This window comes from Bos indicus x Bos taurus, chromosome 15 (genome assembly GCF_003369695.1).
Source record: "Bos indicus x Bos taurus breed Angus x Brahman F1 hybrid chromosome 15, Bos_hybrid_MaternalHap_v2.0, whole genome shotgun sequence".
NCBI lineage: Eukaryota > Metazoa > Chordata > Mammalia > Artiodactyla > Bovidae > Bos > Bos indicus x Bos taurus.
The window spans coordinates 55,573,956-55,600,229 of record NC_040090.1 but is presented as its reverse complement, the minus strand read 5'-3'; the positions used below and the strand labels follow the sequence as shown (position 1 = coordinate 55,600,229).

The 26,274-nt window shown below is 41.5% G+C and overlaps 1 protein-coding gene and 1 non-coding gene across 2 annotated transcripts in view; one reads left to right on the top strand and one right to left on the bottom strand.

Annotated features, from left to right (window-relative positions):
* Positions 1 to 26,274, bottom strand: part of SMIM35 (small integral membrane protein 35) — a 54,911-nt gene that overhangs the window by 14,673 nt on the left and 13,964 nt on the right. The window lies entirely within an intron of this gene.
* On the top strand, positions 9,265 to 9,391 carry LOC113906071. Its single transcript, XR_003514766.1, has one exon. It is a non-coding gene; the product is annotated as a small nucleolar RNA SNORA40 (small nucleolar RNA).

The following is a 26,274-nucleotide window of genomic DNA, read 5'->3' as shown; positions in this document are numbered from 1 at the left end:
GTGTCCGACTCTTCTCGACCCCATGGACTGCAGCCCATCAGGCTCCTCCGTCCATGGGATTTTCCAGGCAAGAGTATTGGAGTGGGGTGCCATTGCCTTCTCCGCCATCAGAAGGCAGACAGAATGAAAACCACAACCCCAGGAAACTAACCAATCTGATCCCATGGACCACAGTCTTGTCTAACTCAATGAAACTATGAGCCATGCTGTGTAGGGCCACCCAAGACGGACGGGTCATGGTGGAGAGTTCTGACAAAACGTGGTCCACTGGAGAAGGGAATGGCAAACACTTCAGTATTCTTGCCTTGAGAAGCCCATGAACAGTATGAAAAAGTGAAAAGATAGGACACTGAAAGATGAACTTCCCAGGTCAGTGAAGAAGAAGTGAAGTTGCTCAGTCATGTCCAACTCTTTGCAACCCCATGGACTCTAGCCTACCAGGCTCCTCCCTCCATGGGATTCTCCAGGCAAGAGTATTGGAGTGCGTTGCCATTTTCCTTCTCCAGGGGATCTTCCTGACCCAGGGACCGAACCCCAGTCTCCCACATTCCAGGCAGATGCTTTAACCTTTGAGCCACCAGGGAAGCCCTTCCCAGATCAGTAGGTGCCCAATATGCTACTGGGGATCAATGGAGAAATAACTTCAGAAAGAATGAAGAGACAGAGCTAAAGCAAAAACAACATCCAGTTGTGTATGTGACTGGTGACGGAAATAAAGTCCAATGCTGTAAAGAGCAATATTGGATAGGAACCTGGAATGATAGGCCCATGAATCAAGGCAAATTGAAAGTGGTCAAACAGGAGATGGCAAGAGTGAACATCGACATTTTAGGAATCAGTGAACTAAAATGGACTGGAATGGGTGAATTTAACTCAATGACCATAATATCTACTACTGCGGGCAAAAATCCCTTAGAAGAAATGGAGTAGCCATTATAGTCCATAATAGAGTCCAAAATTCAGTACTTGGATGCAATCTCAAAAATGACAGAATGATCTCTGTTCATTTCCAAGGCAAACTATTCAATATCACAGTAATCCAAGTCTGTGCCCTGAGCAGTAACGCTGAAAAAGTTGAAGTTGAATGGTTCTATGAAGGTCTACAAGACCTTCTAGAACTAACACCCAAAAAAGATGTCCTTTTCATTATGGGGGACTGGAATCCAAAAGTAGGAAGTCAAGAGATGCTTGGAGTAACAGGCAAATTTGGCCTTGGAATACAAAATGAAGCAGGGCAAAGGCTAATGCAGTTTTGCCAAGAGAATGCACTGGTCATAGCAAACACCCTCTTCCAACAACACAGGAGAAGACTCTACACATGGACGTCACCAGATGGTCAATACCAAAATCAGATTGATTGTATTCTTTGTAGCCAAAGATGGGGAAGCTCTATACAGTCAGCAAAAACAAGACCAGGAGCTGACTGTGACTCAGATCATGAACTCCTTATTGCCAAATTCATACTTAAATTGAACAAAAAGCAGGGAAAACCACTAGACCACTCAGGTATGACCTAAATCAAATCCCTTATGACTATACAGTTCAGTTCAGTCACTCTGCTGCTGCTGCTGCTGCTGCTAAGTCACTTTAGTCGTGTCCGACTCTGTGTGACCCCATAGACGGCAGCCCACCAGGCTCCCCCATCCCTGGGATTCTCCAGGCAAGAACACTGGAGTGGGTTGTCATTTCCTTCTCCAATGCATGAAAGCGAAAAGTGAAAGTGAAGTAGCTCAGTCATGTCCAACTCTTTTTGACCCCATGGACTGCAGCATGCTAGGCCTTCCTGTCCATCACCATCTTCCAGAGTTTACTCAAACTCATGGCCGTTGAGTTGGTGCTGCCATCCAACCATCTCATCATCTGTCGTCCCCTTCTCTTGCCTTCAATCTTTCCCAGCATCAGGGTCTTTTCAAATGAGTCAGTTCTTTGCATCAGGTAGCCAAAGTATTGGAGTTTCGGCTTCAGCATCAGTCCTTCTAATGAATATTCAGGACTGGTTTCCTTTAGGATGGACTGGTTGGATCTCCTTGCAGTCCAAGGGACTCTCAAGAGTCTTCTCCAACACCATAGTTCAAAAGCATCAATTCTTCGGCACTCAGCCTTCTTCACAGTCCAACTCTCACATCCATACATACTACTGGAAAAACCATAGCTTTGACTAGACAGACCTTTGTTGGCAAAGTAATGTCTCTGCTTTTTAATAGGCTGTCTAGGTTGGTCATAATTTTTCTTCCAAGGAGTAAGTGTCTTTTAATTTCAAGGCTGCAGTCACCATCTGCAGTGATTTTGGAGCCCCCCAAAATAAAGTCTGTCACTGTTTTCACTATTTCCCCATCTATTTGCCATGAAGTGATGGGACTGGATGCCGTGATCTTAGTTTTCTGAATGTTGAGCTTTCAGCCAACTTTTTTACTCTCCTCTTTCACTTTCATCAAGAGGCTCTTTAGTTCTTCTTTGCTTTTTGCCTTATGGAAGGTGTCATCTGCATATCTGAGGTTATTGATATTTCTCCCTGCAATCTTGATTCCAGCTTGTGCTTCTTCCAGCCCAGAGTTTCTCATGATGTACTCTGCATAGAAGTTAAATAAGCAGGGTGACAATATACAGCCTTGACAGACTCCTTGCCCTATTTAGAACCAGTCTGTTGTTCCATGTTCAGTTCTAACTGTTGCTTCCTGACCTGCATACAGATTTCTCAAGAGGCAGATCAGGTGGTCTGGTATTCCCATCCTTTTAAGAATTTCCCACAGTTTTGTGGTGATCCACAGAGTCAAGGGCTTTGGCATAGCCAATAAAGCAGAAATAGATGTTTTTCTGGATGATTATACAGTGGAACAGTTAGAACTGGACATGGAACAACAGACTGGTTCCAAATAGGAAAAGGAGTTCGTCAAGGTTGTATATTGTCACCCTGTTTATTTAACTTCTATGCAGAGTACATCATGAGAAACGCTGGACTGGAAGAAACACAAGCTGGAATCAAGATTGCCGGGAGAAATATCAATAACCTCAGATATGCAGATGACACCACCCTTATGGCAGAAAGTGAAGAGGAACTCAAAAGCCTTTGGGAGAATAGCATTGAAACATGTATAATATCATGTATGAAATGAGTCTCCAGTCCAGGTTCGATGCACGGTACTGGATGCTTGGGGCTGGTACACTGGGACGACCCAGAAGGAGGGTAGGGGAGGGAGGAGGGAGGAGGGTTCAGGATGGGGAACGCGGGTATACCTGTGGTGGATTCATTTCGATATTTGGCAAAACTAATACAATATTGTAAAGTTTAAAAATAAAATAAAATTAAAAAAAAAAGAAAGTAGAGAGTGAAAAAGTTGGCTTAATGCTCAACATTCAGAAAACTAAGATCATGGCATCCAGTCCCATCACTTCATGGCAAATAGATGGGGAAACAGTGGAAACAGTGTCAGACTTTATTTTTCTGGGCTCCAAAATCACTGCAGATGATGACTGCAGCCATGAAATTAAAAGACGCTTACTCCTTGGAAGGAAAGTTGTGACCAACCTAGATAGCATATTCAAAAGCAGAGACATTACTTTGCCAACAAAGGTCCGTCTAGTCAAGGCTATGGTTTTTCCTGTGGTCATGTATGGATGTGAGAATTGGACTGTGAAGAAGGCTGAGCGCCGAAGAATTGATGCTTTTGAACTGTGGTGTTGGAGAAGACTTCTGAGAGTCCCTTGGACTGCAAGGAGATCCAACCAGTCCATTCTGGTTGGATCCATCTGGGATCCAACCAATCCCAGATCAGCCCTGGGATTTCTTTGGAAGGAATGATGCTAAGGCTGAAACTCCAGTGCTTTGGCCACCTCATGCAAAGAGTTGACTCATTGGAAAAGACTCTGATGCTGGGACGGATTGGGGGCAAGAGGAGAAGGGGATAACAGAGGATGAGATGGCTGGATGGCATCACTGACTCGATGGATGTGAGTCTGAGTGAGCTCTGGGCGTTGGTGATGGACAGGGAGGCCTGGCGTGCTGCGATTCATGGGGTCGCAAAGATCTGAATGAGTGAGCGACTGATCTGATCTGATCTGATCTGATACAGTGGAAGTGACAAAGAGATTCAAGGGATTAGATCTGATAGACAGAGTGGAAGAATTATGAATGGAGGTTTGTGACATTGTACAGGAGGAAGTGATGAAGACCATCCCCAAGAAATGCAAAAAGGCAAAATGTTTGTCTGAGGAGGGCTTACAAATACCTGAGAAAAGAAGAGAAGCTAAAGGAAAAGGAGAAAAGGAAAGATATACCCATTTGAATGTGGAGTTCCAAAGAATAGCAAGAATAGATAAGAAAACCTGCTTCAGCGATCCATGCAAAGAAATAGAGGAGAAAAATAGAATGGGAAAGACTAGAGATCTCTTCCAGAAAATCAGAGATACCATGGGAACATTTCATGCAAAGATGGGCACAATAAAGGACAGAAACAGCATGGACCTAACAGAAGCAGAAGATATTAAGAAGAGGTGGCAAGAATACACAGAAGAACTATACAGAAAAGATCTTCTTCCAAGTTTAAGTTATTAGTTCAAAACTGAATAAATGCAAATGACATCTCCAAAACTATATCACCTTTGAAATAGTTTATATTAAGTTTCTTTATATCAGTAGTTAAACAGAATTAACTGATTATTTAAACTAACCCTAACTCAATACACCCATTAGCATCAGCTTGCAAGAGGACTCATACCTCCACTATCTACAGCAGGGAGGTATGCATCCATATCCAAAAGCGGTTTCAGATCACGAGGATGTTTGTTTAAAATGAGATTATTCAAAATGGGAGTCCCAGTTTGTACTCCTCCTAGTCGTTATTTGATAGGGGGTGGGGCATATCTCTTAACCTCCACTGTTACTGTTAAGATGCAAATCTAATTAGAAGTCAGTAGCCATGTAGTCAAAGGTTAAAATAAAAGTACAATTGTGATCGTTTATGAGTCCTGGTTCCACAAAGGACCATCAGGCTCTAGGAGAAGAGATGCATTGAGGACAACCCTTCCCTCCCCTTTCCCCTCCTGCTTTACTAGCATCCCTGAGCCATGCTGATTGGCCCAAGTTCGCTAGCCAACTAGTGAGTCATAGTTGTGACACTTTCCATTCTACTTCCTCTCTCTAGACATCTGGAGGGGTAGGCATCCAGTCTAGCCATCATGCTTTTCTCATTCATGCCCACATACTCTCATTATGACAGTTTCCTGCCCTTGCATGCCAGAGCTGGTAAGTTTCAGCATTTGGATTGGGACTAAGAAAGATATAAGCATCTGAATTCAGAGTTCCAAAAAATAGCAAGGAGAGGTAAGAAAGCCTTCCTCAGTGATCAATGCAAAGAAATAGAGGGAAACAACAGAATGGGAAAGACTAGAGATCTCTTCAAGAAAATTAGAGATACCAAGAGAATATTTCATGCAAAGAGGGGCTCGATAAAGGGCAGAAATGGTATGGACCTCACAGAAGCAGAAGATATTAAGAAGAGGTGGCAAGAATACACAGAAGAACAGTACAAAAAAGAGCTTCATGACCAAGATAATCACGATGGTGTGATCACTCACCTAGAGCCAGACATCCTGGAATGTGAAGTCAAGTGGGCCTTAGGAAGCATGACTACAAACAAAGCTAGTGGAGGTGATGGAATTCCAGTGGAGCTATTTCAAATCCTGAAAGATGATGCTGTGAAAGTGCTCCACTCAATATGCCAGCAATTTGGAAAACTCACCAGTGGCCACAGGACTGGAAAAGGTCAGTTTTCATTCCAATCCCAAAGAAAGGCAATGCCAAGGAATGCTCAAACTACCGCACAATTGCACTCATCTCACACGCTAGTAAAGTCATGCTCAAAATTCTCCAAGCCAGGCTTCAGCAATACGTGAACCATGAACTTGCATTTGTTCAAGCTGGTTTTAGAAAAGGCAGAGGAACCAGAGATAAAATTGCTAACATCCTCTGGATCATGGAAAAAGCAAGAGAGTTCCAGAAAAACATCTATTTCTGCTTTATTGACTATGCCAAAGCCTTTGACTGTGTGGATCACAATAAACTGTGGAAAATTCTGAAAGAGATGGGAATACCAGACCACCTGACCTGCCTCTTGAGAAAGCTATATGCAGGTCAGGAAGCAACAGTTAGAACTGAACATGGAACAACAGACTGGTTCCAAATAGGAAAAGGAGTCTGTCAAGGCTGTATATTGTCACCCTGCTTATTTAACTTCTATGCAGAGTACATCATGAGAAACTCTGGGCTGGAAGAAGCACAAGCTGGAATCAAGATTGCAGGGAGAAATATCAATAACCTCAGATATGCAGATGACATCACCCTTATGGCAGAAAGTGAAGAGGAACTAAAAAGCCTCTTGATGAAAGTGAAAAAGGAGAATGAAAAAGTTGGCTTAAAGCTCAACATTCAAAAAACGAAGATCATGGCATCTGGTCCCATCATTTCATGGGAAATAGATGGGGAAACAGTGGAAACAGTGTCAGACTTTATTTTTGGGGTCTCCAAAATCACTGTAGATGGTGATTGCAGCCATGAAATTAAAAGACGCTTACTCCTTGGAAGGAAAGTTATGACCAACCTAGATAGCATATTCAAAAGCAGAGATGTTACTTTGCCAACAAAGGTCCATCTAGTCAAGGCTATGGTTTTTCCAGTGGTCATGTATGGATGTGAGAGTTGGACTGTGAAGAAAGCTGAGAGCCGAAGAATTGATGCTTTTGAACTATGGTGTTGGAGAAGACTCTTGAGAGTCTCTTGGACTGCAAGGAGATCCAATCAGTCCATCCTAAAGGAGATCAGTCCTGGGTGTTCATTGGAAGGACTGATGCTAAAACTGAAACTCCAGTACTTTGGCCACCTCATGCAAAGAGTTGACTCGTTTGAAAAGACCCTGATGCTGGGAGGGATTGAGGGCAGGAGGAGAAGGGAACGACAGAGGATGAGATGGCTGGATGGCATTACCGACTCGATGGACATTAGTTTGAGTGAACTCCGCGAGTTGGTGATGGACAGGGAAGCCTGGCATGCTGCGATTCATGGGGTCGCAAAGAGTAGGACATAACTGAGCAACTGAACTGAACTGAAGAAGGAGAAAAAAATGGCCCAAGGGTCTTCAGCCTTGCTGTTTGCTTCATCCAAGTTTGCAAGACATGTCTGTGTGAACCTGAGGCGCAAGATCTCTGCTATAATGTTACTTTATTTTAAACATTGATTTGTCTCTTTTTTTGTATGTCTGTATCTAGATGGATAGATAGATAGTTAATCTCCTCCAGAGATTTTCTATAGAATTTCAGCATTCCTGGAGACAACCAAAATATCATCTTAATTCCATCCATACCCCCTTTTTAAAAAACCTGTACATACTGATTTTACAAAGAACCCTTAGCTTGTCCTTATGTAAAATATTAACCGAGGAAACTCAGGTTTGTAGTTTGTAAAGAAGAAATTGGCATGAAGTTTACTTAGAATAATGAAGAAGAAAAGAGGATATGATGAAAAAGGAAAAGAAGACTGAGAACAAAGTAGGGCAAAAAAGTAAAACTAGGAGGTGGGGAAAGAGAAGGAAGAGGAGGGAATTGAGAGGAGAAGAAAAACTAATTAGTTAACATGTAGTTTGGGGTGAAAATAGTAATTTCCCTTTTTGAAAACAGAATCAAAATGCAGAAGAATATGGCCAATCAATATGTCAAATAGAATATAAATGGCATAGCAACCACATAACTAAATGGCATAGCAACCAAAGTGTAGCATGAGTATATAAATAAAACCATATGCAAAAGAGAGGCAAAGACCTCTGCCTAGAACACAGTATTACTCAGAGAATACAAGAAAATTCTTCAAAATCACTTCATTCCCTAGAGCCACTTGCTTAAAGCATGCATTAAAATAAAGGAAGTTTACAGGAAGAGAAAGATTAAGGAAACAAATTGAAGAGCACATAATACCATTATGGAGATAATAGATCCAACAGAAATATAAAGTAATAAAATAGAGGTCATTAAAAACTAAATTACTAACAGAGGGAAAGCTTGAGAAAAGCACAGAAAATGGGGAGGAAAATACAAAATATTAAATAAATTAGAGAAAAAGCTAATACCTATGGAAGATCAAGCTAATCCAACAAAAAAAAGTTGACAAGGCTGAGGTAGAAAATCCAATAAATTAAATAGAAAATATTTTCAAAGATACAATACAAGAGAATTTCCCTGAATAAGGCAGGATGGTCTAGAGAATGGCATCTGCAGTTTAAGTATAATACACACCGGGTTCTATTAATGAGTGAAGTCGCTCAGTCGTGTCCGACTCTGCGATCCCATGGACTGTAGTCTACCAAGCTTCTCTGTCCACGGGATTTTCCAGGCAAGAGTACTGGAGTGGGTTGCCATTTCCTTCTCCAGGGGATCTTCCTGACCAGGGATCGAACCCAGGTCTCCTGCATTGCAGGCAGACGCTTTACCCTCTGAGCCACATTAGAGTTAAAGTTTTGTTCCAGTTATTAAGCTATTGTTTCTCAGCTTCAAGCCCAGCGTCTATACTCAGGTTTCTAAAGCTGCTGCTGGGACTCTGTAGACCATACTTCTTTTTGGCCAGCTGGGAGGTTCTGCCAATAGCAGATGATAGAAGGAGACTGAAGGACTCAAGGATAAAGACGGGACTTGCTCTGTTCTGCCTGCTTCCCATCGTCTTCCTGCAGATGTCCTAGTACTATCAGTAACACCCTTTGCTTCTTTCTCACCCCAGAAGTTTTTTCTACAAGTAGTTGGGTACGGTTTTCAGTTTTTCCAAGTTCATAAAACCAGTATCATTATTTCCTATGCTCCACTGCAGAAGTATGAGTGCTCAATTGCTCAGTCATGTCTGACTCTTTGCGACCCCATGGACAGTAGACTGCCAGGCTCCTCTGTCCATGGAATTTTCCAAGCAAGAATACTGAAGCAGGTTGCCATTTCCTACTCCAAGGGATCTTCCCAATCCAGGGATCAAACCCACGTCTCTTGTGTCTCCTGCATTGGCAGGTGGATTCTTTACCACTTCACCACCTGGGAGAAGTATGAGCACCAGATGGCCAAAGACCCCGAGGTCTGAGGTTCTCCTCCAAGCTCCATATCTTAATACTTTCAGATTCTTTCTTTTGCTTTCCCAGTCCTAGCGGTAGTAGCTCTTCCTGCAATTGCTACTTCCATGATACCTATCTGCCTTTTCAGTTATCTAGTTAGCAAGTCTCTATAATAAAAATACCTAGTAATAGCACTTGTGTTTGTTTTTGTTAAGCTTGTGAGCAAAGACTTATAGACAGGTGCAAAAATAAACCCTCTTTTGCAACCCAGAACTCATTGTTTAGTATGAGTTTTGATACAGGTAAGAAGGAACATGATAACTAAAACAGATTCAAATGATAGGGCTGTATTGATGAACTTAAAGATTGCTTCCAGGGCTATAGTTTTTGTTGTTCAGTCACTAAGTGGTGTGTGTCAATTTTTGACCCCATGGACTTCAGTATGCCAGGCTTCCCTGTCCTTCATCTCCCAGAGTTAGCTCAAACTCATGTCCATTGAGTCAGTGATGCCATCCAACCATTTCATCCTCTGTCATCCCCTTTTCCTCCTGCCCTCAGTCTTTCCCAGCATCAGGGTCTTTCCCAGTGAGTAGGCTCTTAACATTGGGTGCCAAAGTATTAGAATTTCAACTTCAGCATCACTCCTTCCAATGAATATTTAGGATTGGTTTCCTTTAGGATTGACTGGTTTGATCTCCTTATTGTCCAAGGGACTCTCAAGAGTCTTCTACAGAACTACAGTTCAAAAGCAACAATTCTTCTGCACTCAGCTTTCTTTATAGTCAAACTCTCACATCCATTCATGACTACTGGAAAAACCATAGCCTTGACTAGATGGACCTTCTCTTCTTGCCTTCAATCTTTCCCAGTATGGAGCTCTTTTCCAGTGAATCAGCTCTTTGCATCATGTGGCCAAAGTATCAGAGTTTCAGCTTCAGCATCAGTTCTTCCAATGGATATTCAGGACTGATTTCCTTTAGGATTGACTGGTTTGATCTCCTTGCAGTCCAAGGGACTCTCAAGAGTCTTCTCCAATACCCCAGTTTGAAAGCATCACTGGGAGGACAAGGCTGCAGCACTCAGCCTTCTTTATGGTCCAACTCTCACATCCATACATGACTACTGGAAAAACCATGCAGTTTAGTGCTCAGTCATGTCCGACTCTTTGTGACCCCGTGATCTGTCCATGGAATTCTCTAGGCAAGAATCCTGGAGTGGGTTGCCATTCCCTTCTCCAGAGTATCTTCCCGACTGGGATCAAATCCTGGTCTCCTGCATTGCAGGCAGATTCTTTACCATCTACACTAATAAGGAAGCCATAGGAAGCACTAGGAAAAACCATAGCTTTGACTATAAGGACTTTTGTTGGCAAAGTGATGTCTCTGCTTTTTAATACGTTGTCTAGGTTTGTCATAGCTTTTCTTCCAAAAGCAAGCATCTTTTAATTTGGGGGCTACAATCACCACCTGCAGTGATTTTGGAGACCAAGAAAATAAAATCTGCCACTGTTTCCACTTTTTCCCCATCTATTTGCCATGAAGTGATGGGACCAGATGCCATGATCTTCATTTTTTGAAAGTTTGTTGAGTTTTAAGCCAGCTTTTTCACTCTCCTCTTTCATGCTCAACACGACGTTCTTTAGTTCCTCTTCACTCTCAGCCATTAGAGTGTATCATCTGCACGTCTGAGTTTGTTGATATTTCTCCCAGCAATCTAGATTCCAGCTTGTGATTCATCCAGCCCAGCATTTTGTATGATGTACTCTGCATGTAAGTAAGCAGGGTGACAATATGTAGCCTTGATGTTCTCCTTTCCCAATTTTGAACCAGTCCATTGTTCCATGTCTGGTTCTAACTGTTGCTTCTTGACCTGCATACAGGTTTCTCAGGAGACAAGTAAGGTGGTCTGGTATTCATTTCTTTAAGAATTTTCCAGAGTTTGTGTGATCCAAACAGTCAAAGTCTTTAGCATGAAGACAAACACAAATGGTGTGCCTCTTGCTAGGATGCCATATGAAGAACACAGAATCACTTCTGTGACGAGTTTGCCAAAGATACAAGACCCGAGTCCAAGCATGAAGAGACATTATACAAGCCCAAACTGAGGCCATTTTAGGAAACAGCTGACCTTCAGTCTTCCAGTGTAAAGGTCAAAAAAAAAAAATCAAAAGAAGATTGAGGAAATGTTCCATACAGAAGCAGGCTAGAAAGACCAGAGAACTAAATGCAAATTTTGATTCTAAACTGGATTCTTTTGCTATAAAAGCCATTACTGGGGCAATTGACAAAACTTGAATAATAAAACACTTAGATAGAAGTAATACATTTGATTTAATTTTCTGATTTTGATCATTGCATTGTGGCTATGCAGGGAATTGTCTTTGTAGGCAACAGACTCTAGAGTATTCAGGTGTAATGGGGCATTAGGTCAAAAACTTACAATTAAATCATTCAGGGAGAAAAAGTTTTGGTTTACTTTTTTTAAGATATAGTTCCAAATTTTCTGTAAATTTTTAATCATTTCAAAATAAAATTTGATAATTTTTATATGCAATTGGTCTCTATTTACTGATTTACAAATCTCCAAGACATTTTATAAATGAAAAAGCATGCTTGGGGCTGGTGCACTGGGACGACCCAGAGGGAGGGTAGGGGAGGGAGGTGGGAGGAGGGTTCACGATGGGGAACGTGGGTATACCTGTGGTGGATTCATTTCGATATTTGGCAAAACTAATACAATATTGTAAAGTTTAAAAATAAAATAAAATTTTAAAAAAAATAAAAAAAAAAGAAAAAGCAAAGTTTAAGTGGATATAGTATGTCTTTTGGTATACTTTTCAAATATATGTATTTATATTTCATCATATGTATATATATAATTTTTTGGAAAAATGAAGAAGAAAGATTTTGTGATGATCTGGGAGGGGGTGGTAGTGGGAAGGAGCTTTCATTTTTCATTTTATATCTTCCTGCATGATTTGGATTTTTACTACAGGTACCAGGTACATTACCAGGTACCAGAACTGACTCATTGAAAAAGTTCCTGATGCTAGGAAAGATTGAAAGCAGGAAGAGAAAGGATGAGATGGTTAGATGCCATCACCAACTCAATGGGCGTGAGTTTGAGCAAACTCCGGGAGATAATGAAGGACAAGGAAGCCTGGCGTGCGCAGTCCATGAGGTCACAAAGAGTCAGACACAGCTGAGCGACTGAACAACAACAACCAGATACATGTATTAGTCTAATTAAAGAAAAAAAAAACAGGAGTTTTCTGGAAGATGAGATTATGTTCCATTTTTGTTTTTCTTTATATTCTTACAAAATCAAAACTTAATAAATATTATATAAACATTTGGATGTACACACATTATAAATTCTTTTCTGTTTATAATTAGGGTAAAAGGTTAACAAGGATCAGATAGCATCATCAGTTAAGCCATTCTGAATAATTTTGATGGCAGAAAGTCTTTACCTGGAGTTTTATTTACTTAGGCTTTTTAACTTAAAGATCTGTATGAAGAATTGTCCTTGGCTACTGAATAGCAAGGATCATATTTTTCATTGAAGTACAGTTGATTTACAATGTTATGTTAGTTTTTGGTGTATAGTAAAGTGATTCAGTTATACAGATATACATATTCTTTTATATTTTTTCCATTGTGGTTTATTATAGGATATTGACAATAGTTTCCTGTGCTATAAGTAAGACCTTGCTTTAACTATTTGATATATAGTAGGTCCTACTTTGGAGAAGGCAATGGCACCCCACTCCAGTACTCTTGCCTGGAAAATCCCATGGACGGAGGAGCCTGGTAGGCTGCAGTCCATGGGGTCGCTAAGAGTCGGACATGACTGAGCAACTTCACTTTCACTCTTCACTCTCACGCATTGGAGAAGGAAATGGCAACCCACTCCAGTGTTCTTGCCTGGAGAATCCCAGGGACAGGGGAGCCTGATGGGCTGCTGTCTATGGGGTCGCACAGAGTTGGACACGACTGAAGCGACTTAGCAGCAGCAGCAGCAGTTCCTACTTGCTAACCCCAAACTCCTAATTTGTCTCTCCACCAACCTCTTCTCCTCTGGTAAACATAAGTTTGTTTTCTGTATCTGGGAGTCTATCTCTGTTTCACAAGTAAGTTCATTTTTGTCTTATTTCAGATTTCATGCATGTAACATCACACAGTCTTTGTCCTTCTCGCTCTGACTTACTTCAGTCAGTGTGACGCTTGCTAAGTCATCCATGTTGCCGCACATGGCATTATTTCTTTCCTTTTCATGACTGAATGGATTCCCTTGTGTGTCTCCCACCGTGTCTTCTTCATCTGCTCACCTGTCAATGGACGTTTAGGTTGTTTCCATATGTTAGCTACCCAGTGAGCAAGGATTCTAGAACACATAGACTTCAAGGCAGTTATCTCAGAACTGTAAGAAAAGCCTTTTCCCACTTATTAATTTAGATCCATACCTCCAATTACTTCACTCACCAAAACCTCACTCTGTGGGATATGTTTTAAAACCTACTCTCTTGCTTGACAAGCACACTCCAGTGATTTGGGAGGTAATAAGTTTAAATAGGGTTTAGATTTGATAAACTCCTGTGTGTTTTCATCCATATCCCTTTATGTGCTGCCTTATTACCACAGTCAAGGGGCTTTTCCCATTATTGTTATTGTCACTGCTGTTTTGATTTCCTGATAATGTCCATGTAAAATCAAGAAACTCTGGAGCAAGACTCACATTTACTCAAACATGGAATGGTTAAAACAGATTTTAGCTTTTGGTGATCCTTTGATAAGAGATGAAGTGAGAAGCCTCCCTCTCTCAAGCCACTTAAAGATGAAAGTTTTCAAAAGGCACCTCAGAGGAAAGTTTACATGAAGTTTCAGAAGACTGTCAGCAAGAAATCACTTGCAGAATTCTAGAATCACTTTGCAATATCAAACAGAGATTAGAAGAGAAAGACAAATGCCATATAAAGCACTTATATGTAGAATCTAAAACATGCACAAATGAACCTATCTATAAAACAGAACCAGACTCACAGATGTAGAGAACACACTTGTGGTTGCCAAGGGGGTCAGGGGAAGGACAGCCTGGGAGTCTGGGGTTAACAGATGCAAACTATTACATTTAGGATGGATAGACAACAAGATCCTACTGCATATCACAGGGAATTATATTCAATATCCTGTAATAAATCATGAGGGAAAAGAATATGAAAAAGAATGTATATATATACATATATATGAAAAAAGTAAGGAAGGTGCTACTTGCTCAGTTGTGTCCAACTCTTTGCAATCCCATGGACTGTATGTAGCCTGCCAGGCTTCTCTGTCCATGGGATTCTCTAAGTAAGACTAGTGGAGTGGGCTACCCCATTTCAGTATATATAGAGATATTCTGGCGGCTCAGATGGTAAAGCATCTGTCTGCAATAGAGGAGACCTGGATTTGATTCCTGGGTTGGGAAGATCCCCTGGAGAAGGTGGCTACCCATTCCAGTATTCTTGCTTGGAGAATTCCATGAACAGAGAAACCTGGCAGGCCACTGTCCATGGGGATTGCAAAGAGTCAGATACAACTGAGCAACTAACACTTTCACTACTTTTTTTCAGGATATACATATATATATCCATTCTTTTTCATACTCTTTTCCCTTATGGTTTATCAGAGAACACTGAATATAGTTTCATGTGCTATACAGTAGAGACTTGTTGTTTAATCTGTTCTAAATGTAATAGCTACCATCTGTTAACACCAAACTCCCAGGCCGTCCCTCCCCCGCCCCACCTTGGCAGCCACAAGTATATTCTCTACACCTGTGAGTCTGTACTTCAATTTAAAAAAAAGAACAGAGATCAAGAGTTTGGGCGCTGGTGCCAAAAACACATGAGTTTGAGTCTCAGCTTAATATTTACAATGTGTCTTTGAGCAAGGAACTTAATCTTTGCAAAACTCAGTTTATTTATCTAGAAAATGGAAATAAAATTATCTACTCTATGAAATTATTATGGAATTTTTTGGAAATAATATAATCTACCACAAAGAAAACACTTAATCAGTACTAACAGTAGTAAGTATTGTTGTTGTTGTTGATTACTTTTAAAAAATAATTGCTTTCTCAGTCTATATTCTCAATATCATGAGCTCGTATATGGATTAAAACAGACTCGCAGACCACAGTGTCAAGAGTAAAAAGCCATTTTTCATATGTGTCATGACATTCATCACAAGAATCTTAAGAAAGAGGGGCCAGCCACATTATTACAACACTAGCCCAAGGATAGAGATGTTAGTGAAACTTCCTTTGGAATAAGTGTCCACCAGTCTGCTCATCACTAAGATTGGGTTTTATAAATATAAATATAAGTGGGGAGGAGTTTTCTTTTTAAATTTACAACTTTTCCTCTGGTTCCATATCAGGTGTAAGTAGACCCCCCAGGGATCACCCTCACAACTCTGGCATTCAATGCTCTAAAGAACATTGTTCCCACACTCAGCAAGTGTTTGTGGAGTCCCTACTCTGTGTCAGGTCCTATGCTAAACACTGGGTCAAGGCAGAGAGAAACCCTGCCTTCATAAGCTAGTATGCTATGGGGAAATGGAAAGTCTGACTCTTTGCAACCTCATGAACTGTAGCCGCCAGGCTCCTCTGTCCACAGAATCCTCCAGGCAAGAATACTGGAGTGGGTAGCCATTCCCTTCTCCAGGGGATCTTCCCAACCCAGAGATTGAACCAGTTCTTCTGCATTGCAGGCAGATTCTTTACCATCTCGGCCACCAGGGAAGCCCATACTATGAGGAGGGGTTTGCTAAACAGATAATCATCCTATGAATCAGTTGATCAAAAACACACATTCTAGGGACTTCCCTGGCAGTCCAGGGATTAAGAGCCCACACTTCCGCTGCAGGGGTCTAGGAACTAGACCTCACATGCCACAAGTAAGATCCGGTGCGGCCAAATAAATAAACATTAAAAAAAAAACATTCTGTGAAGAAGTAGAAGGTGTCAGGGTGTTATTAGAATAGGAATACCTGAACTATTCTGGGAGGTTAGGGGAAGTTTCCTAGAGGAGGTGACATTTAGGTAAGATCTGAATCAGGAAAGAACAGCACGTAAGGCAGAGAACATGTGTAGTGGGCATGAAATAGGAGAGAGTATGTTAAATGCACAATAAAAATTTGCAAGACTAGTGTGAGACTAGAGAACATGTTGGTGAAAGGCAGAGGGGTGGGGTGGAACAGGAAGTGGGGCTCAGAGTGACTGAGACACGAGAAGAAGTGAAAGAGAAAAATGGGGTCTTGGAGATCATGTTAAGGACTTTTGTACTTTATTGTAAGAACAATGGAAAATCACTCAAGCAGCTAAGTGGTATTATATTATGACAAAATGAGCTCTTTCTAAAAATCACTCACTCTGACTGCCATGTGCAGAATAAATTAGAGAGCAAAAACAGAAGCCAGGTTGACCAGTTGGGTAGCAAGAAAACTTAGGTAATTATTATCTCTGCCTAGCAACACATAGAATAAGTAATCTAAACATCCAGACATCTGAACAGGTAGCTTTGGTGGAAATACTATTGGGGTCACAATCAGTTAATTAAGAAACTAGGTTGGATCAAAGCATGATTTTATTGCCTTAGTCCAGGAGCTACAGGGCAACCTCTTTAGGTTTCCTCAAGAATAAAGGAGCCAGAGAGGTAAAATTCTAGCACAAGATCTACTGACCCACACCCATTGCAACTAGTGAAAAATATTTTGAATAAACAATCATTTAAAACTCTCTAAGGTCTTCCCTGATTGTCCAATGGTTAAGAATCTGCCTGCCAATGTAGGGGACACAGGTTTGATCCCTGGTCCAGGAAGATCCCACATGCCAAGGGACAACTAAGCCCGTGACCAGGGCTACTGAAACCCAAGCTCTAAAGTTTGTGATCTGCAAAAAGGAAACCCACCACAATGTGAAGCGTGTGCGCTGCAACTAGAGAAAGCCCATGCACAGCAGTGAAGACCCAGCACAGCCAAATATGAAAATAAGAATAATTTTTTACAAGAACTCTATAAGCAGTTCTAAGGCTTCAATTACTGTTTAGTGTGTGAAGAAACATCCATTCGAGGAAATCTATGAAAATTTGGTAAGAAAAGCAAGAAGTTGTGGTATCTGAACCAAGGCCTTGGCCTCCCTCCTTTCACTCAGCTCAGCAAGACAGAAACTCCACTCCAGGCTGTTGCTTTCATGAACACAGGACTTCCTCTCCCCATGACAACCAATTAGAGGACTTTCTTCTTAGGAGGACATTTCTCATTTGAGGACATTTGGCATTTTTCATCCCGTCCCCAGCTACTATTGCTAAGGCTAAGTCGCAGGCAAGTCCAGTTGAGAAGTGGTGGGTCTTCCCCTTCCACCCACTCCCGTCTCATGAGATGGAGGCTCTAGCTTGGGTATGGCATGCTGAGACTATTGGAGCCTCGACTGCCCTTGATTTAACTCATGAGACAATGGCTTCACATGAGGAGAGGCCAGCCCAGAGAATCTCAGACTGCTTGCCCTCACCTACTGATTATTCAGTTCCTCAGAGAGAGATTTGCCATTGTTTCCATCCCCAGCTGCACAGCTCCAAAGATTTTTCTGAGGGGAAAGCAGACCATAAAACAGATAGCTCATCAGGTCTTCTCAAAAGAACTGACTTTCTTTGCAAAAGAGCATGGAAAAGTTCAAACCTAATGTTTGCTCTCAAGACAGTGGAGGTTATAGAGGAAAGAAAATAGAGAGATTTAATGGATTTAATGAAGATATAACCCAGAATACAGGCTGGATAGTTTGTAGGAGATAATCAGGAAATAAAACAGCTAAGAGGAACCCACTGAGGTCAGAACAAATCTCAAATACATACTTCAAAAACTATTCCTTCAAAAGAGTCACAGTTTGATTGGATTCATTTATAGAGCAGTTTGCGCTGCAGAGCACTATTGAAAACATTAGAGCTATTAACCAGCAGTTAGTGGAATTTAACAGCTGGGTATAGTCAAGATAAGCAAGAAAGTTCTACAAATACCATCATTCAGGGAACTGTGGGCACACTCAAAGCTACATCTCCCCAAGGAACAGCATCAAAGGCCAAACACTGATGCAGAAAAATAGACTTCACTAAAACCATCACTTCACTAAAACCAGGTAATTAAGAATCCACCTTCCAACGCAGGGGATATGGGTTCAATCCCTGGTCAGGGAACTAAGATCCCCCATGCTGTAAGGCACCTAAGCCCACCTGCCACAACTACAGAGCCCATTTGCTCTGGAGCCCATACTCTGCAACAGGAAAGGCCCAGGCACCACAATAAATGATCCTGCGTGTGCCGAAACTAAGACCTGATGCAGCCAAAAATAAATAAATAAAAAGTTTTTTAAAAGAAGGAATATTCAGAGAACTAAAGAAAAGCATGTTAAAGAAGTAAAGAAAGATATGATAACAATGTCTCAGCAAATGACGGATATCAATAAACCAATGAAAATTGTTTTTAAAAAAAAAAACAAATTGAAATTCTGGAGTTGAGAAATACAGTGAATGAAATACAAAATTCTTTAGAAGGGTTTAACATATTTGAACTGGCAAAAATAATTAAAGGACTTGAATCACTAGAGCAATAGAGATTGTTGCTGTTCAGTTGCCAACCCCATGGACTGCAGCACGCCAGGCTTCCCTGTCCTTCACTACTTCCTGGAGTTTGCTCAAAATCACATCTATTGAGTCAGTGTTGCCATCCAACCATTTCATCCTCTGTCATCCCCTTCTCCTCCTGCCCTCAATCTTTCCCAGCATCAGGGTCTTTCCCAGTGAGTAGGCTCTTCACATCAGGTGCCCAAAGTACTGGAAGTTCAACTTCAGCATCAGTCCTTCCAATGAATATTCAGGACTGATTTCCTTTAGGATTGACTGGTTTGATCCCCTTACTGTCCAAGGGACTTTCAAGAGTCTTCCCCAGCACCACAGTTTGAGAGCATCAATTCTTCCACGCTCAGCCTTCTTTATGGTCCAGCTCTCACATCTGCACATGACTAGTGGAAAAACCAAAGCTTTGACTAGACAGACCTTTGTAGGCAACATGATACCTCTGCTTTTTAATATGTTGTCTAGGTTGGTCATAGCTTTTCTTCCAAGGAGCAACTGTCTTTTAATTTCATGGCTGCAGTCACCATCTGCAGTGATTTTGGATACCAAGAAAACAAAGTCTCTCACTGTTTCCATTTTTCCCCATCTATTTGCCATGAAGTGATGGGACTAGATGCCATGATCTTAGTCTTTTGAATGTTGAGTTTTTAAGAAAGCTTTTTCACTCTCCTCTTTCACCTTCACCAAGACACTCTTTAGTTCCTCTTCATTTTCTGCCATTAGAGTGGTGTCATCTGTATAGCTGAGGTTATTGATATTTCTCTGGGCAATCTTGATTTCAGCTTGCGCTTCATCCAGCCGGCATTTGGCATAATGTACTCTGCATTTAAATTAAATGATCAGGGTGACAATATACATCTCAATAGATGCAGAAAAAGCATCTGACAAAATCTAACACCCTTTCATGATAAAAACACTCAACAAACTAGGAAGAAACTTCCCCAAACTTGATAAAAGGCCTTTATGAGAAACCCGCAGCTAATACCAGGTGTAATGGTAAAAACACTGGATGATTTCCTCCTGAGATTAAGAATAAAACAAAGATGCCCATTCTTGCCACTCCTATTCAACATTGTTCTGGAGGTTCTAGCCAGGGCAATTAAGGTAGTAAAAAGAAGTAAGTGGCATTCACATTGGAAGGGAAGAAATGAAGCTGTTTCTAGCCACAGAGTATATCTTATACATAAAAAAACTAAGAAATCCACTAAAACCCATTAAAACTAATAAGCAAATTCAACAAGATTGCAGGATAGAAGATCAATATACAAGACTGCTGTTGTCACATACACTTGCAATGAAAAATTCAAAAATGAAATTAAGAAAATATTAATTCACAATATCATCAAAAAATAAAATGCTTAGAAATAAATTTAATGAAATAAGTGTAAAACTTAGACTCTGAATATTACAAGTCATTGTTGGGAAAAAGATAAAAATCTAAATAAAAGGGAAAACATCCCTTGTTCATGAATCAGAACACTTAACATTAAGATGGCAGTACTCCTCAAAGTGACCTACGGATTCAGCGCATCCAATCAGAATCCCAAAGACTTCCTTAAAGAAATCGACAAGCTGACTCTAAAATCTGCACAGAATTGCAAGGGACTTGGAATGGTTAAAGCAGACCTGAAAAATAAGAGAAAAGTAGAGGGATTCAAACCTCCCAATTTTAAAACTTACTACAAACCAGTGGTAATCAAGACAGTGTGGTCCTACACAGGGATAAACACATAAATCTGTGGAATAGAATTGAGAATCCAGGAATAAACCTGTGCACATATAATCAATTGATTTTTTTTTTTTTTACAAAAATGCCAAAGCTATTTAATGGAGAAAGAATGGTCTTTTCAACAATGATGCTGAGACAACTGGATGGCCACATGAGAAAGAGTGAAGCTTAGCTCACACCGTATACAAAAATTAACTCAAATGGGTCAAAGACCTAAATGTAAGAACTAAAACTATAAAACTCTTAGAACAAAATAGAGGAAAAATTTTATTACCTTGGATTTGGCAAATAATTCTTAGATAAGACACCCAAAGCATAAGCAGTGAGAGAAAAATAGATAAATTGAACTTCATTAAAATTCAAAACTTTGGTGCTTCAAAAGACAGCATGAATAAAGTGAAAGATGCCCCACACAGACTGGGAGAAAATATTTGCAAATTATGTATCTGATAATAACTCTTATGACTTAATAATAAAAAAACAATTTTAAAAGGAGCAAAGGATCTGAATAGATGTTTCTATGTGCTTAGCAGGTGGTATTAGTGGTAAAGAATCTGCTTGCCAGTGCAGGAGATGCACAAGACAGAGTTTCAATCCCTAGGTCGGGAAGATCCCCTAGAGGAGGAAAATGGCAACCCACTCCAGTATTCTAGCCTGAAAAATTCCATGGACAGAGGAGCCTTGCAGGCTACAGTCCATGGGGTCATAAATAGTCGGACACAACTGAGCGAATGAGCATGCATACATGCATAAGGAAGATATATTCATGGCCAATGAGCACATGAAAAGATACTTTCAACACTATTAGTCATTAGGGAAATGCAAACAAGAACCACAGTGAGATACCGTGTCACATCCACTAGGATGGCTAGACTCCAAAAGTCAAATAGTTAGTGTAGATGAGAATGTAGAGAATCAGAACCCTCATAGAGAGCTGTTGGGAATGTGAAACGGTGCAGCCGATTTGGAAAATATCTGGCCATTTCTCAAACATCGTGTCATCACATGTTCCAGCAATTCCACTCCTGGATATACACCACAAAGAAATGAAAGCTACACCCACACAAAAACTCAGATATGATGTTTTTAGGAGCATCATTCATCCTAACTGAAAAGTAGGAAAACCTCAATATCAATCAACAGACAAATGGATAAACAAAATGTGGTATGTCCATACAAGAAAATGTTATTTGGTCAAAAAAAAAAAAAAAAATGAAGGACTAATACATGCTACAGCTTGGATGAACCTTGAAAACCTTATGCTAAGTGAAAGAAGACAGTCACATATTATATGATTCCATTCATTTGGAAGTCTTAAGTAGGAAAATCTATAGAAACAGAAAGTAGATTGTTGCTTGCTTTAGGGTGGGAAGTTGAAGGGAAGAGGGTTTATAGCTAAAGCGTTTTTTGGGGGAGGGGTTCTAAAATCAACTTTATGTCCCAAATTGTGTGAGAGTGAGGCAGTTCAGTTCAGTTCAGTTGCTCAGTCATGTCCAACTCTTTGCAGCCCCATGGACTGCAGCACACCAAGCTTCCCTGTCCATCACCAACTCCTGGAGCTTACTCAAACTCATGTCCATTGAGTCGGTGATGCCATCCAACCATCTCATTCTCTACCATCCCCTTCTCCTGCCTTCAATCTTTCTCAGCATCAGGGTCTTTTCCAATGAGTCAGTTCTCCGCATCAGTTGGCCAAAGTATTGGAGTTTCAGCTTCAGCATCAGTCCTTCCAATGAATATTCAGGACTAATTTCCTTTAGGATGGACTGGTTGGATCTCCTTGCCATCCAAGGGACTCTCAAGGGTCTTCTCCAACCCCACAGTTCAAAAGCATCAATTCTTCAGCACTCAGCTTTCTTTATAGTCCAACTCTCACATCCATACATGACTACTGGAAAAACCAGAGCATTTTTGGGGCAGTGAAAATATGCTGTATGACCCTATAATATTGAATCCATGTCATTTATATATCTATCTAATATATATAGATATAGATATCTATATATCTATCAAAATGTACAACACCCAAAGTGAGCCCTAATGTAGATTGTAGACCTTGGGTAATATTGATGTGTCAACATAAGTTCATCAGTTACAGGAAGTGTCCCCTTCTGGTGGGTGATGTTGATAATGAGGGAGGCTATACATTATGGAGTCAGGGGGAATATAGGGAATTTCTGTACCTTCCCTTCAATTTTGCTGTAAACCTAAACTTCTCTAAAAGTAAATTCTCAATTAAAAATAAACTAGACTGGTTTGCTTACTGCCCTCCCCTCACAAATTTTAACCTCATTTCCCCCCATCATTCAATCCAATTTCATGAATGACCAGACAGAGAATTTCAGGCAGATCTTCCTAACTCTTCTTGGCCAAAAGACTGCTGGCTTTAGTGGTATGAGATCATGGAACAAGACTTGGAGTTGAGCCATCTAGGGGGTGAAATTTTTTTACTTTGGGCAAGATCAAGTTTCCATCCTCATCTTTGTCAACATGGAGATAAAAATTTTACCTTTGCATGGTTCAGTTCAGTTCAGTTCAGTCACTCAGTCGTGTCTGACTTTTTGCGACCCCGTGAATCGCAGCATGCCAGGCCTCCCTGTCCATCACCAACTGCCAGAGTTCACTCAGACTCATGTCCACTGAGTCAGTGATCCCATCCAGCCATCTCATCCTCTGTCGTCCCCTTCTCCTCCTGCCCCCAATCCCTCCCAGCATCAGAGTCTTTTCCAACGAGTCAACTCTTCGCATGAGGTGGCCAAAGTACTGGAGTTTCAGCTTTAGCATCAGTTCTTCCAAAGAAATGCCAGGGCTGATCTCCTTCAGAATGGACTGGTTGGATCTCCTTGCAGTCTAAGGGACTCTCAAGAGTCTTCTCCAACACCACAGTTCAAAAGCATCAATTCTTCGGCGCTCAGCCTTCTTCACAGTCCAACTCTCACATCCATACATGACCACAGGAAAAACCATAGCCTTGACTAGACGGACCTTTGTTGGCAAAGTAATGTCTCTGTTTTTCAATATGCTGTCTAGGTTGGTCATAACTTTCCTTCCAAGGAGTAAGCGTCTTTTAATTTCATGGCTGCAGTCACCATCTGCAGTGATTTTGGCTACTGTGAAGAAAAAGTGAGATGTGTGTGCAAAGAGGGGAGTAGTACAGTTTCTGACACAGTATACACTCCATGTTACTTTCATTCTCTGAAGATGGATATTTCTAGGACAGCATTAGAGTGTTGGTAGCTTTGCATCTCGGAGAAGGCAATGGCACCCTACTCCAGTACTCTTGCCTGGAAAATCCATGGATGGAGGAGCCTGGTGGGCTGCAGTCCATGGGGTCGCTGGGAGTCGGGAACGACTGAGCGACTTCACTTTCACTTTTCACTTTCATTCTTTGGAGAAGGAAATGGCAACCCACTCCAGTACTCTCGCCTGGAAAATCCCATGGATGGAGGAGCATGGTGGGCTGCAGTCCTCGGGGTCGCTAAGAGTCGGACATGACTGAGTGACTTCACTTTCACTTTCATGCATTGGAGAAGGAAATGGCAACCCACTCCAGTGTTCTTGCCTGGAGAATCCCAGGGACGGGGAAGCCTGGTGGGCTGCTGTCTCTGGGGTCGCACAGAGTCAGACACGACTGAAGCGACTTAGCAGCAGCAGCAGCAGCTTTGCATCTGTTTAACAACTACTGCCTCTGACCCCCAGAACAGAAATCAGCTGACACCAAGCCATGTGATCCACACAGATCGCCACCTACTGAAGTTGCTCAAAAGTCTACTTTTGAACCCTAACACAAGAATGAAGGTGGGCAGAAACGGTCTCCTGAGAGATCACCATCTCCATCAATGCCAAATGGGGCTGAGTGCTGGGCCCCTTTCTCTTTAAGTGATGTGACATGACCAGATATTACTTTTAGATTAGATGGCTGTGTGGTGTCTGTTGAGGCACACAGGAAGATAAACATCACCTTCTGTACCGAGAGTAGAGCATATGAAGAATCAGGAGGTAACCTCGAGAAATTCTAAGTGCTGGTTCCCGCCCATGCAGAAGAGCAATTTAAAGTCAAGTGGTTCTCTGCCTACGCAGCCCTGAGCCTCAATGCACCCCTGTGTATCTTGGATCTCAGCTGGAGATGGAGTCAAGTTTCCCCCACGATTTAGACAAGTCGAGGAAGGTACAGAGCAGGTGTTCCCAAATGCTTAAGGATCCACCAAGGATCTTTCAGAGTGGAGCTACTCCAGATCTGTCCAGTCCACCTCTGCAGAGACAGAGCCCAGGAATCTGTCATTTTCAGTAAGTTCCCCCAGAGGATTCTCTTGAAGCCAGGCTGCCACTATTTGGGTCTGAAAATCAGGGGACTGGATCTGTCAGCGTCTATTGTAGGAGAGTCAGTATAGGGAGTTTCCCAAAGAAAATAGTTCTGATTATCTCACATTGAAGAGGAAGAAGGTGAGAGTCATATTGAATATACTTAAGGTTAGACACAAAGATATTTGGGTTTGGAAATGTATTGTTTTGAGTAAGAGTTTAAGATAAATAAACACTTTAGATTTCTTGGTAGATGCCAGTCCCAAGAACACTTGGTTTTAGTACTTTCTGAGCAAGATAAAGTCAATGAGGGACTTCCCTGGTGGTCCAGTGGCAAAGAGTCCATGCTCCTAATGCAGGGGCCCAGGTTCAAACCCTGCTTAATGAACCAGATCCCACATACCATAACTAAGAGGTCCCATACCACAACTCAAGATCCTGCATGCCTCAAAAGACCAGGCCACAGCTTAACTAATTAATACTTTTTTTTAAAGATACAGTCAATGAGAAAAGTAGAAGTCAGCCTCGTTTCTAATAACTGAGCCTTGGGAGTAAATGGACAGCTGAGGGTCAGCCCCTACTCCTAACACGGTGATCAGAGAAAAATGATCCAACAGGTGCCTGACAACAGAGAGAAAGAGACATAATGCATCCCTTTGGTAACCAACAATACGTTTATTAACTCCAAAAAGTGTTCTTTCACTAAACTTCCCATGCGACAGTGCAAGCACGAGCTGTAGCAGCAACAGGAAATGGCCCTTCCATGCCGAGCACAGGCCCTGGACATCAGACAGCTGCAGGCAGGAGGGCCCTTCACCAGTTTCAGTAGAGCAGCCACGGCCATGACTCTGGCAGCAACAGGGGGCAATGGCACCATGAGCCGGCAGAGGGGAATAGCTCTGCCAAGAGGTGGCCAAGGGTGCTGGGGTCCAAATGGTGAATCTGCAATGCCGTCAATCTTGTATTTATTTTGTATTAGAGTATAATTGCTTTACAATGTTGAGTTAGTTTCTGCTGTACAACAAAGTGAGTAAGTTATAAGTATACATATATCCCCTCCCTCTTGAACCACCCTCCCACCAACTTCCCTCCCACCCACCTAGGGCATCACAGAGCACCGAGCTGAGCTCCCTGTGCTCTACAGCAGCTTCCCACTAGCTATCTATTTCACAGAGGGTAGTGTATATATAATGCAACTCCCCCAATTTGTCTCACCCTCCCTTTCCCCCAACTTCATGTCTACAAGTCCATTCTCTACGTCTGGAAGCTGTAATTCTCACATGTGTTTCTCCTTTTTTCTTATTTTTAATTATATTTTATAATGCTCATATATACTAGAGTGGGCTTCCCTGATGGCTCAGTTGTTAAACCATCTACCTGCAATGCAGGAGACCCGGATTCGATCCCTGGGTCCAGAAGATCCCCTTAGAGAAGAAAACTGCAGCCCACTCCAGTATTTTGCCTGAGAAATCCCATGGGCAGAGGAGCCTGGCAGGCTG